Here is a 14,215-nt window from a genome sequence, read left to right on the forward strand (position 1 = left end):
GTTGATAAAACGTTGCCAGAAGAGCGCCATAAAAGCGTTAGAAAATTAACAAAAACACAGCAGAAAGTCGTAAAAAGGTCGTTAATTAATCATAAAAAAATCGGTTGGAAGTCGTCAGATTGTCCTCAGAAATTTGACAAAAAATTGACATAAAATCGTCAAAAAGTCACTGAAAAGTCGTCAAAAAGTCGACAAAGAGCGTTCAGAACGTCGTCAAAAATTCGTCAGAAACGAATCAAAAAGTCGTCCTCAGAAGGTCGGCAAGAAGTCGTCAAAAAGGAATTAAAAAGTTATCAAAAAGTCGTTAAAAGGTCGTTCAAAGTCGTAAAAAAGCTGTTACGAAATCCTCAATAAGTCATTTAAAAAGTCTTCAAAAGATCATTAAACAGTCATCTGAAAATCGTCAGAAGTTCGTTATAAAGCTTTAAAAAAGTCGTGAGAAAACAGTTAGAAAGTCGGCCGAAAGCCGTTAGAAAGTTGTTAGAAAATCTACGAAAATTTGTCGCAAAGTCAACAAAAAATTGCAGAAAAGTCGCCAGAAGTCCTTCAGAAAATCTTGGGTAAATCATCAAAAATTTTTCGAAAACCGTCAACAAGTCGTTAAAAATGTGGAAAGTGAACAGAAAGTCGTCAGATATTCGTCATAAAGTCGTCAAAAATTGTAAAACATGGTCAAAAAATCATTAAAAAGTCGTCAAAAAGTCTTCATAAAGTCATCATAAAGACTTCAAAAAGTCCTTAGAAGATTGCCAGAGTTGTCATAAAGTAATCAAAAAGTGCTCCAAAAGTCATTACAATGTTGATAAAACGTTGGCATAAAGTCGTCAGTAAATCGTTAGAAATGGTCAAAAACACGCATAAAATCGTCAACAAGTCGTAAAAAGGGCCTCAATAAATCATAAAAAATCAATAAAAAGTCGTCAGATTATCCTCAGAAAGTCGTCCAAAAGTCACTAAAAAGTTGTAAAAAAGTCGTCAGAAATTCGTCATAAAGTCGACAAAGAGCCTTCAAAATGTCGCTTAAAATTCATCAGAAGTTTATCAAAAAGTCGTAAATAAGTCGTCAACCAGTCATCTAAATGTCTTCAGGAAGCCGACAAGAAATCCACACAAAGTCGTCAATTAGTAATTATGATTAATAAGATCATCAAAAAATTATCTTTAGACTTTTAAGTCGTCAGAGATTCGTTATAAAGCTTTAGAAAATTTGTGAGAAAACAGTCAGAAAGTCGGCAGAAAGCCGTTAGAAAGTTGTTAGTAAATCAACAAAAAGTTGTCACAAAATCAATGCAAAAGTCAAGGGCAAATCAACAATAAGTGTTCGTAAACCGTCAAAAATTAGTCAGAAAATTAAAAATCATAAAGTTATGAGAAAGTGGACAGAAAGTCGTCGGATAATCGTCAAAAAGTCATCAAAAATCATAAAAAGTGGTCAAAAAATCATTGAAAAATCTTTAGGAAGTCATCATAAAGACTTCAAAAAGTCCTCACAAGATCGCCAGAGTTGTCATAAAGTTATCAAAAATTGTTCAACAGTCATTACAAAATTGATAAAACATTGCTAGAAGATCGGCATAAAATAGTCAGTAAATCGTTAGAAAATCGTCAAAAACACGACAGAAAGTCGTCAAGAAGTCGTAAAAAGGCCGTCAATTAATCATAAAAAATCAATAAAAAGTCGTCAGATTATCCTCAGAAAGTCGTCCAAAAGTCACTAAAAAGTTGTAAAAAAGTCGTCAGAAATTCGTCATAAAGTCGACAAAGAGCCTTCAAAATGTCGCTTAAAATTCATCAGAAGTTTATCAAAAAGTCGTAAATAAGTCGTCAACCAGTCATCTAAATGTCTTCAGGAAGCCGACAAGAAATCCACACAAAGTCGTCAATTAGTAATTATGATTAATAAGATCATCAAAAAATTATCTTTAGACTTTTAAGTCGTCAGAGATTCGTTATAAAGCTTTAGAAAATTTGTGAGAAAACAGTCAGAAAGTCGGCAGAAAGCCGTTAGAAAGTTGTTAGTAAATCAACAAAAAGTTGTCACAAAATCAATGCAAAAGTCAAGGGCAAATCAACAATAAGTGTTCGTAAACCGTCAAAAATTAGTCAGAAAATTAAAAATCATAAAGTTATGAGAAAGTGGACAGAAAGTCGTCGGATAATCGTCAAAAAGTCATCAAAAATCATAAAAAGTGGTCAAAAAATCATTGAAAAATCTTTAGGAAGTCATCATAAAGACTTCAAAAAGTCCTCACAAGATCGCCAGAGTTGTCATAAAGTTATCAAAAATTGTTCAACAGTCATTACAAAATTGATAAAACATTGCTAGAAGATCGGCATAAAATAGTCAGTAAATCGTTAGAAAATCGTCAAAAACACGACAGAAAGTCGTCAAGAAGTCGTAAAAAGGCCGTCAATTAATCATAAAAAATCAATAAAAAGTCGTCAGATTATCCTCAGAAAGTCGTCAAAAAGTCACTAAAAAGTCGTAAAAAAGGCGTCAGAAATTCGTCATAAAGGTGACAAAGAGCCTTCAAAATGTCGCCTAAAATTCGTCAGAAGTTCATCAAAAAGTCGTAAATAAGTCGTCAACTAGTCATCAGACAGTCGTCTAAATGTCTTCAGGAAGTCGACAAGAAGTTCACACAAAGTCGTCAAAAAGTAGTTAAAATATTACCAAGAAGTCGTAAACAAGTTGTCTTCAAAGTCGTAAAAAATTTGTGACAAAATCCTCAAAAAAAGCCTTAAAAAGCCTTCAAAAGATTATCAAAAAATTATCTAAAAGTCATAAGAGATTCGTTATAAAGCTTTAGAAAAGTTGTGAGAAAACAATCAGAAAGTCGGCAGAAAGCCGTTAGAAAGTTGTTAGTAAATCAACAAAAAGTTGTCACAAAGTCAATGCAAAAGTCTACAGCAAATCAACAAAAAGTGTTCGTAAACCGTCAAAAATTAGTGAGAAAATTAAAAATCATAAAATCATTAGAAAGTGGACAGAAAGTCGTCGAATATTCGTCAAAAAGTCATCAAAAATCATAAAAACTGGTCAAAAAATCGTTAAAAAATCTGTAGGAATTCATCATAAAGACTTCAAAAAGCCTTCAGAAGATCGCCAGAGTTGTCACAAAGTTATCAAAAAGTGGTCCAAAAGTCATTACAAAGTTGATAAAATGTTGCCAGAAGATCGGCATAAAGTCGTCAGTAAATCGTTAGCAAATGGTCAAAAACACGCATAAAGTCGTCAACAAGTCGTAAAAAGGTCGTCAATTAATCATAAAAAATCGATAAAAAGTTGTCAGATTATCCTCAGAAAGTCGTCAAAAAATCACTAACAAGTCGTAAAAAGGAGGAGAAATTCGTCATAAAGTCGACAAAGAGCCTTCAAAATGACGCCTAAAATTCGTCAGAACCGCATCAAAAAGTCGTAAACAAGTCGTCAATTAGTCATCAGACAGTCGTCTAAATGTTTTCAGGAAGTCGACAAGAAGTCCACACAAAGTCGTCAAAAAGTAATTAAAATATTACCAAGAAGTCGTAAATAAGTTGTCTTCAAAGTCGAAAAAAAGTTGTTACAAAATCCTCAATAAGTCATTTAAAAAGTCTTCAAAAGATCATCAAAAAATTATCTAAAAGTCGTAAGAGATTCGTTATAAAGCTTTAGAAAAGTCGTGAGAAAATAGTCAGAAAGGCGGCAGAAAGCCGTTAGAAAGATCAAAAATTAGTCGGAAAATTTAAAAATCAAAAAGTTATAAGAAAGTGGACAGAAAGTGGACAGAAAATCGCCAGATATTCGTCAAAGTCGTCAAAAATCATAAAAAGTGAGCAAAATCAAAATCATTAAAAAATCTTTAGGAAGTCATCATAAAGACTTCGAAAAGCCCTCAGAAGATCGTCAGAGTTGTCATAAAGTTATCAAAAAGTGGTCCAAAATCATTACAAAGTTGATAAAACGTTGCCAGCAGATCGGCACAAAATCGTCACTAAATCGTTAGAAAATGGTCAAAAACACGCAGACAGTCGTAAAAGGGTCGTCATTTAATCATAAAAAAATTCTATAAAAAGTCTTCAGACCATCCACAGAAAGTCGTCAAAAAGTCACTAAGAAGTCGTAAAATAGTCGTTAGAAATTCTTCATAAAGACGACAAAGGGCCTTCAGAATGTCGTCAACAATTTGTCAGAAGTTCATCAAAAAGTCGTAAATTAGTCGTCAATTAGTCATCAGACTGCCGTTAAACAGCAGGATTAAAATATTATCAAAAAGTCAAATTGTCTTCAAAGTCTTCAAATGACCAACAAAAAGTCATCTAAAAGTCGTAGGAGATTCGTTGTAAAACTTTCAAAAAGTCGTGAGAAAACCATCAAAAAGCTGGCAGAAAGCCGTTAGAAAGTTGTTGGTAAATCAACGAAAAGTTGTCACAAAGTCATCAAAAAATTGCAGGAAAGTCGCCAGAAATCCTTCAAAAAGTCTTTAACAATACATCAAAAAGTATTCGTAAACCTTCAAAAAGTCGCCAAAAATCAGTCAGAAAATTAAAAAGTCATGAAAGTGGTCAAAAAATCAATAAGTCGTAAAAAAACCGTCAAAAAGTTGTCCGAAAGTCGTCAGAAAATTGACAGAAAGTTGGTAAAAAATCGTTAGAAAGTTGACAAAAATCGACACAGCGTTGTTAAAAAGTTCTTAAAACGCCGACAAAAAGTAAACTAAAAGCCTTCAGAAAGGCGACAAGAAACCATCAGAAAAGTAAAAAATAAATAGTCGTTAATTAGTTTTCAAAAAAACTTCGAAAAGCCGTCAGAAGGTCAACACAAAATCGTCAAAAAATCATCAGAAAATCGTCATAACATCGACAAAAAACTTTTGGCAAACAAATGGTCAAAAAATCGTATAAAGTCGTCGTTAATTATCTTAAAAAAGTCATTAGAAAATCGTCAAAAGGTCGCGAAAAAGTCATCAATTAGTAACCAAAAATCGCCAGGAACTCACCAGAACGTCGTCAAAAAGTTGGGAGAAAGACGTCGTAAAGTGGACAAAAAGTTTTGAAAAAATCATCAAAAAGTTGTTTAAAAAGTCAGCAGAAGTCGTCTTGGAATCGACAAAAAATTAATCAAAATTATCAAAAAGTCATCAAAAGATCGTCTGAAAGCCGACAAACAGTTTTCGAAAATTCGTATGAAAGTCGACATAAAATTGACAAAAAAAACCTTCAGAAAGTTTTCAAAAAAATGTCAGAAAATCGTCAGAAATCTTCAAAAAGCCTTAAAAAAAAGTCGTCCAATAAACATCGAAAATCCGTCAAAAATTCATCATAAAATCGTCAAAACGTCGTAAAAGGTTGTTAATTAGTCATTAAATAACCGTCAAAAAGTCATCAGTTAAAAGTCGTTAAGAATCGTAAGAAAATCGTCGTTAAGTGGACAAAAATTCGTTAGAGAATCGTAAAAAGTTTCCCGAAAGTCGTCAGAAAATCGATACAACGTCGTCAGAAAGTCAACAAAAAGTCTTCAAAAAGTGGACAAGATATCATCGGAAAAGTATCAAAAAGACTTCAGGTCATTCTGAAAAAGTCGTTAAGGCCATTACAAATATTTAAAAAAGTTTTTGTCCCTCCGGTGTTGGACCGAAAAAAACAAAGAGAATTTTTTAATCGAGCAAAAAAATGGATTTTAGGCATTTTTACTTAAAGTTTAAACGTGAAAACAAAAGCTATTCTTGGTTTATACATATACGTTATTATTTTCCATACAAAAATCTACGAGACAAATACGAAAGGAAATTTTTTTGGCCGATTTTCGGAAATTCATTTCTATTTCGTGCTAGAAGCGTTAACTCAACTCGTACACTCATTTTTCGAGTTTTTCTGGCTGAGCCCACAGACAATTGATTTTACAAAAAAATTCAACTCATATCCTACAAATTATTTTTTTATCCTCCCATTTTTCAATCCAATTTCCAAGGGCGGGGTAACAAAAACTTTGAAAATGATTTGCAGCGGCCTAATTAGTTATCAAAAACAACTTCAGACAGCCGTCCGAAGGTCGAAGCAAAATCATAAACAAATATGGTGTGTGCATATGAATGGTTAGACTGGAATGATCGAAACTAGGTGTGAGATTATCTAATATAGGGGCCTAGGGGGTCGTGTACTGATAGTTTAATTATCAAAACATTTGGGCGCAAATCGAAAGAGTGCGGGTTTGCGTACCACTCAATAATTGAACTACGCAATACATTTTTGGTCTCACATCGAAGTTTCACAATATCATCCAGTTTACCTTTCTTCCTCACCAAATACTCCTCCATCTTTAATAAAAAAAAATAGACAAATCGTCAAGAAGTCATCAGAAAAGCGTTATAAAATCGACAAAAAGCTGATCTAAAAACCGTCAATAAACTGTCAGAAAATCATCAAAGAAAATCGTAATAAAGTTGTATAAAAGTTGTCAATTACCTTAAAAAAAAGCCATTAGAAAATCGTCTAAAGGTCGTAAAAAGTCGTCAAATAGTAACCAAAACTCGTCAAAAAGTCGTGAGAAAGTCGTCAGAAAGTCGTCAAAAAATCATCCAAAAGTTGTTTAAAAAGTCATCAGAAAGTAGTCGTGCAATTGGCACATAATCGTCGAAAAATCAAATCGAAGACAAAAAGTCTTCGAAAATTCGTATGAAAGTTGTTATAAACTCGACAAAAAACGTTTCGAAAATCGTTCAAAAATTGTCAGAAGTCTTCAAAAAGCATTCAAAACGGTCGACCAATAATCATCAAAAATTCGACAGAAAGTCATCATAAAATCGTCAAAACGTCGTAAAAAAGTTGTGAAAAAGTCATCAGAAAATCGTTAATAGTTGTAAATAAATCGTTATGAAAGACAACAAAAAACGACAGTTTTTTGACAACAAAAAACGATAGTTTTTTGACAACAAAAAACGACAGTTTTTTGACAACAAAAGACGATGAAAATATGGCAAAAAACAAATGAAGAGGTAACAAAGTGACGATGAAAAGGCAGTGAAAAGGGATAGACGATATTGCTGGAACATAGCGAACGGAAAGTTTGGCTACACTCTCAGTAACAAAAAGAAGGCAGCAGCTGAAAAACAATTCGCAGGACTGCAGTTTATCATCATTTGACATGGTTTGACTGACATGGTCGCTTGCTTAACCACTCGCTCCATCTGCTTGTGAATTGTTCATTCTATGTATACTGGTTCTTGTATAAGGGTGCTTAGAAATGTCACATATGACGCCAGAGAAACCAATTTTCATGGAGAGAGCAAAGAAAGTCTAAAAAAGTTTAGATTCCGAGCGTGTTGCGACAGCGAGTTAAGCTTTTAACCTCACATTTGGCAGAATTCCATCCATCCCGTTTCACCTCATATGGGTGGAACGTGGGAACGCCTCGTGCGGGCCGTTAAGCAAACCCTCCGGACAGAATATTGTTGGTTTCAACAGGACGGTGGCATATGCTATACTGCAAAACAAACAATCAAGTTATCGAGTAAAAAGCTTAACAGTAACACAAAATTGACCTGTTAACATGCCACAAAAATTACACCAGCGTAGACTTTTGCCGCAAAAGCGAATATTGTGTTATCGGAGAGCCATCTTTCCTCGAAAAAGTTACCATAAATTTGACAAAATGGAATGGGTCAAAGTCGACGAATAATTTAAAATGAATAATCGTTTGGATGGACATTACTATGATTTATGAGTTCTAATAAAAAACATTAATTTCCTTACTCATTTTCGAGCTCAGACTAAGACGTGTGGAAATAATTAAAGCTCCCTAATTGATTCTTTCAAAGCCGATCACATCTAGAGCTAATAAATCATAAAAAAAACACGTTGGAAATTAAACAGCCCCTCATTTCGGTCGTGTCAAAAAACGAAACGACAGGTTGGATGCGGTACAAAAACCCGTCAACCCAATAGAATTCCACTGAAATTCGAACCAGAATAGTCGCATAGCTACTGCCGAAATTTGAAAATTCCGCCTGGTTAAGCTTCACGACTGCTGCGACTGCAGTCGTAGATCGTAACAACGAGATCGTAATTGAAATGATGGCTAGTGAGTGCTATTTATATTTACAGACATCTGTCAATGAGACACAGCAAGCGGGGCAGATCACGATCACATGCCGAGCTTGGCTTCGAACAAAACATCCATCTTGCGAGGCGACGACGCCGACGGCGAAATAGCCAGCGAGAGCGAGACAGGGCTCACGTGTAGGTGCGATACCAGAACGGCATTCTCGCTCAACTTAACAGCTTGCTTTGATTCGCGTTCTGCGATCTATCCTCGTTAATTGGAGCAATAAATATATCACCAAAAAATAAACATTAATCATACTTTACACAGAAACGCAGCTCGGTAATCGACCAAGGAAACAGCGTTGCCACCTGTTTATTTTTATCATTCACAAACATTTTCGGTAGAACAAATCCTTCGAGCGGCATTAGCGCCATCTTCGGAATAGTTGATAATTTGTTAAAACTATAGCCCCGCATTGATGTTTACTGCTCTACAAACGGTTGACACGCTAATCAGCTACCGGCAGCGCTACATACCAATAATGCATGGCAAGCTGTGTCGACTTTTGCTGCGGCGTCGTGATTTGTCACTTGACGTTTCGTTGTTTAGATTCAGCAATCTATAAAAACCTTGCTCGATTTTTCAGCCAACAACGCTGCAAAGCAGTTCCTTGGTCGCCATGACAACCAGCGCATTCAACTCTTCCCATCGCATCATCATCATCATCATCATCATCATCATCATCGACCGAAGCCGGCATCGTGCTAATCCGGACCGAGGCATAACAGTTTTGTTTGATTTCGTCGCGGTCTCTCGGCTGATGGGCGGCTGATGACGCTATCTTCTCGACCGCCGCCGCCGCAACCACCGAGAAAAATAAAATAATGGCACTAAAGCACGGTGCAAACAAATTCCTTACACCGTGTCCTACCTAACTATACCTACTGACTGGTTGTTGGTGGCAATAAAATTTAAAAAGCTAATCGTCTGTGTAGAACTGCCTGCGGATGAGCAAATAAATTCAACATACCAGAAGCGAGTTGATTTAATACACGGAGGTTGTTAACATGCTTAGCTTTACAGATTGGAAAAACAAAACTTTATTGCGGTAATATTAGATTTTAAAACTTTACTCAACTAAGAATTTTTTGATGCATTAAAAACACGAGCAAATCACATGTCGATCGTTTCTCATTGATGTCGATTAATTTTAGATCGCATCGTACAGGAAATCAAACGATGCTCCTATGACCTCGCCCCCGGGCCGGTATTCGCGACCGCAATCGCATGTGACTTTGTCAGTTCGCCGCCGCCCGGCCCGTCCGGGCATACCCTTCCCTGGCCCCGGGGCTTGGCTTCGTTGTCGGTTGTGTAAATCAATTCTAAACGCTCAAGCTGCTGCACTGCGCCGCGTCCGTTCGTTCGGTTGATGGGCGTCGAAAACGTACCGTTCCTATGCAACGACGCAACGACGGCTGTTCTGTTCCACTTTTGTGCGGTTCTTTCTATACGTATATTTCACACTGAGCCAAAAGAGCTGAGCGAATCGATTTAGACGATTCGTTTCATAAACAACTTCCCAGTGGGAGAAGATCGTTATTTTGAAACTCCTATAAGCAAAAACCTTGAACCTTCTTAGTAGCGACAGTGGCCAGAATGAAAATCAAGAACAAGAACAAGAACAAGAACAAGAACAAGAACAAGAACAAGAACAAGAACAAGAACAAGAACAAGAACAAGAACAAGAACAAGAACAAGAACAAGAACAAGAACAAGAACAAGAACAAGAACAAGAACAAGAACAAGAACAAGAACAGGAACAAGAACAAGAACAAGAACAAGAACAAGAACAAGAACAAGAACAAGAACAAGAACAAGAACAAGAACAAGAACAAGAACAAGAACAAGAACAAGAACAAGAACAAGAACAGGAACAGGAACAGGAACAGGAACAGGAACAGGAACAGGAACAGGAACAGGAACAGGAACAGGAACAGGAACAGGAACAGAAACAGAAACAGAAACAGAAACAGAAACAGAAACAGAAACAGAAACAGAAACAGAAACAAAAATAGAAACCGGAACAAGCAAAAGCACAAGAAAAACAACGTTTTATCAACTTTGTAATTATTTTTGGACCACTTTTGAAGTCTTTATGATGACTTCCTAAAGATTTTTTGATGATTGTTTGACCATTTTTTATAATTTTTGACGACTTTATGGCGACTTTTTGACGAATATCTGGCGACTTTCTGTCCACTTTTCACATTTTTAACGACTTGTTGACGGTTTTCGAAAAGTTTTTGATGATTTACCCAAGATTTTCCGGGGGATATCGGGCGACTTTCCTGCAATTGTTTGTTGACTTTGCGAGAAATTTTCGTAGATTTTCTAACAACTTTCTAACGGCTTTCGGCCGACTATCTAACTGTTTTCTCACGACTTTTTATGAACATCTGACCATTTTCAGATGGCTTTTTGATGATCTTTTGAAGACTTTTTAAATGACTTATTGAGGATTTCGTAACAGCTTTTTTACGACTTTGAACGACCTTTTAACGACTTTTTGATAACTTTTTAATTACTTTTTGACGACTTCTTGTCGACCTTCTAAAGTCGACTTTACGACTACTTTCTGACGAATTTTTGACGGCATTCTGAAAGCTCTTTGTCGACTTTTTGACGACTTTTCAGTTAATTTTTTGACGATTTTATGTCAATTTTTTGTCAAATTTCTGAGGACAATCTGACGACTTTTTAACGATTTTTTTAATGATTAATTGACGACCTTTTTACGACTTTCTGCTGTGTTTTTGTTGATTTTCTAACGCTTTTATGGCGCCATTCTGGCAACGTTTTATTAAGTTTGTAATGACTTTAAGACGACTTCTTGAAAGCTTTTTATCGACTTTTTGACAACATTTGTACGACTTTTGGACGATTTTCTGACGATTTTTTGTTGTGCTTCTGACGAATTTTTGACAACATTCGGAAGGCTCTTTGTAGACTTTACGACGAATATGTGACGTCTTTTGCACGACTTTTTAGTGACTTTTTCACGATTTTATGTCAACCCTTTGACGACTTTCTGAGGACAATCTGACGACTTTTTGATGATTTTCTTTTATGATTGATTGATGACCTTTTTACGACTTTCTGACTACTTTTTGATGAGTTTCTGACGAATTTTTGACGACAATCGGAAGACTCTCTGTAGAATTTATGACGAATTTCTGACGACTTTTTGACTGATTCTTTTATGATTTATGATTGCATCTTTTATGATTGATTGATGAGCTTTTCACGACTTTTCGACGAATTTCTGCCGTGTTTTTGATGATGTTTTATGGATTTACTGACGATTTCAAGGCGATCATCTGGCAACGTTTTGTAATGTCGTTTGGACCACTTTTCTGACGACTTTTTAAAGGTGCTTTATCGACTTTCTGATTCTGTCTTCAACTTCCTTTCGAGTTCCGAACGAATTTTTAAATATTTTGTTACGACTTTTTGATGGCTTTTCGACCGCTTTTTGATAATTGGCTGCCGTCTTTCCGAAGACGGTTCTGACGGTTTTTTGTTGATTTTGTGACAATTTTTCCGATATTTTGATGACTTTTTGACGGTTTTTTGACGTTTTGTATATAACTTTTTAATGGGAGTTTGACGGCTTTGGGTCGATTTTGTGAATGCGCTTTGTCGCACTTGTTTTGCCATTTTTTCTTCGTCGTTTTTTCGTCAAGGCAACAAGATCAATGTCGATTTGCTGCCTTTATTCATCTTTTCGTCGTTTTTTACATGTTTTGTCGCTTTCAATAGTTTTTAATTGTCCTTTTGACATTCTTTATCTTTATTTTTGTTTCCCTTTCGACGCTTTTCGTATTTTTTATTTTTATTTCCGTCGTATTTTTTATTGATTTTCGTCGTCTTTTCGTGAACTTTTCATCGTATTTTCGCTATAAAATGAAAAATGAAAAATGAAAAATGAAAAATGAAAAATGAAAAATGAAAAATGAAAAATGAAAAACGAAAAACGAAAAATGAAAAATGAAAAATGAAAAATGAAAAATGAAAAATGAAAAATGAAAAATGAAAAATGAAAAATGAAAAATGAAAAATGAAAAATGAAAAATGAAAAATGAAAAATGAAAAATGAAAAATGAAAAATGAAAAATGAAAAATGAAAAATGAAAAATGAAAAATGAAAAATGAAAAATGAAAAATGAAAAATGAAAGATGAAAAATGAAAAATGAAAAATGAAAAATGAAAAATGAAAAATGAAAAATGAAAAATGAAAAATGAAAAATGAAAAATGAAAAATGAAAAATGAAAAATGAAAAATGAAAAATGAAAAATGAAAAATGAAAAATGAAAAACGAAAAACGAAAAATGAAAAATGAAAAATGAAAAATGAAAAATGAAAAATGAAAAATGAAAAATGAAAAATGAAAAATGAAAAATGAAAAATGAAAAATGAAAAATGAAAAATGAAAAATGAAAAATGAAAAATGAAAAATGAAAAATGAAAAATGAAAAATGAAAAATGAAAAATGAAAAATGAAAAATGAAAAATGAAAAATGAAAAATGAAAAATGAAAAATGAAAAATGAAAAATGAAAAATGAAAAATGAAAAATGAAAAATGAAAAATGAAAAATGAAAAATGAAAAATGAAAAATGAAAAATGAAAAATGAAAAATGAAAAATGAAAAATGAAAAATGAAAAATGAAAAATGAAAAATGAAAAATGAAAAATGAAAAATGAAAAATGAAAAATGAAAAATGAAAAATGAAAAATGAAAAATGAAAAATGAAAAATGAAAAATGAAAAATGAAAAATGAAAAATGAAAAATGAAAAATGAAAAACGAAAAAGAAGAATGCAGAAAAATGAAAAATAAAAAATAAAAAATGAAAAATGAAAAATGAAAAATGAAAAATGAAAAATGAAAAATGAAAAATGAAAAATGAAAAATGAAAAATGAAAAATGAAAAATGAAAAATGAAAAATGAAAAATGAAAAATGAAAAATGAAAAATGAAAAATGAAAAATGAAAAATGAAAAATGAAAAATGAAAAATGAAAAATGAAAAATGAAAAATGAAAAATGAAAAATGAAAAATGAAAAATCAAAAATCAAAAAGCAAAGCCGTGGAGTTAAACGTCCTTGGAAAATAAATTAAAAAACTTAAATTTAAGTTTTCTTTTGAATGACCAATGACCGAATGACCGATGAAATGAAAAATTTTCCTCGGAGTTTTCATATTTGCGGAACAAAGAATGCCAAGAAGTTAGTCGCCATCCCGTTAATCAACAAGCCGGATTGACCGGATATAGGTGATCCGCAGTTAGCTTAACATACCCTTGTACCGCATCGAAAGTGGAACGATTTTCCATCAGTCGTCAGTCGGTATGTATAGTAGTCATCAAGTCGGGAAACTAGACTTGATTTTTTGCTTGTTATTTTTGACAGATTGTATGTAGGTTTGTTACGTACCAACAACAACCTAGCCAAAACTGAACCTCCTAATGCTATTTTCACACGAAATATTTGTAAACTATTGTAGACGACCGACGAACAGAGAAACAGCCAGACGTCATAAGCCGGGCTTTGCTTGCATTCATCAACAGTTTCGTACGGTGTCGGTATGCCCAAACATGTGATCTAGATATTTAAAAATAAAACGTCGCTCAAGTAGAGTAGTGTAGTAATGCCCAACCAAACCAATGATGATGATGATGATGACGATGCTGGTTCGGTTCGGTTCGTTCGAGCGAGGAGAAGCACCCGCGCCTCGGCCGCCACCGCCGCCACCAGCGGGTAGCGAAACGTGATGGGATTCAACGGTGTTACGGAGACTGCTAGGTGTTGCGTGATTTCATCTATCGGGAGCCATCGGATTCCTACTCCTTTCAGATGTGCAAAATCACAAAGTAAACGAATTTGAAAAAGTTTCTCACCTTTTTTCTTTTGTTTATTCCCTTCGGTTCAGGCTCGTTCTGTGTCACAAAATCCAACGCACACAAATTAACACTGTTTATGCACACAGCACGTTGGTTCCTTGTTCACTCGATTAGCTTAATTCTATACAGTTTCTTACGAGAGTTTTGTTGAAAATGAACAACGATTTCGAAATACCGATGGGCGTCTTGTTGTTTGTTTCTTGGTTGTCATTTGCATTTGCACAAGCGT

The 14,215-nt window shown here is 34.3% G+C and overlaps 1 protein-coding gene across 1 annotated transcript in view; it reads right to left on the reverse strand.

The window, feature by feature from the left end:
- Positions 1-14,215, reverse strand: part of LOC128743373 (uncharacterized) — a 146,225-nt gene that overhangs the window by 96,955 nt on the left and 35,055 nt on the right. The window lies entirely within an intron of this gene.

The sequence above is a fragment of the Sabethes cyaneus genome, chromosome 3 (assembly GCF_943734655.1).
Source record: "Sabethes cyaneus chromosome 3, idSabCyanKW18_F2, whole genome shotgun sequence".
In the NCBI taxonomy this organism is placed as follows: Eukaryota; Metazoa; Arthropoda; class Insecta; order Diptera; family Culicidae; genus Sabethes; species Sabethes cyaneus.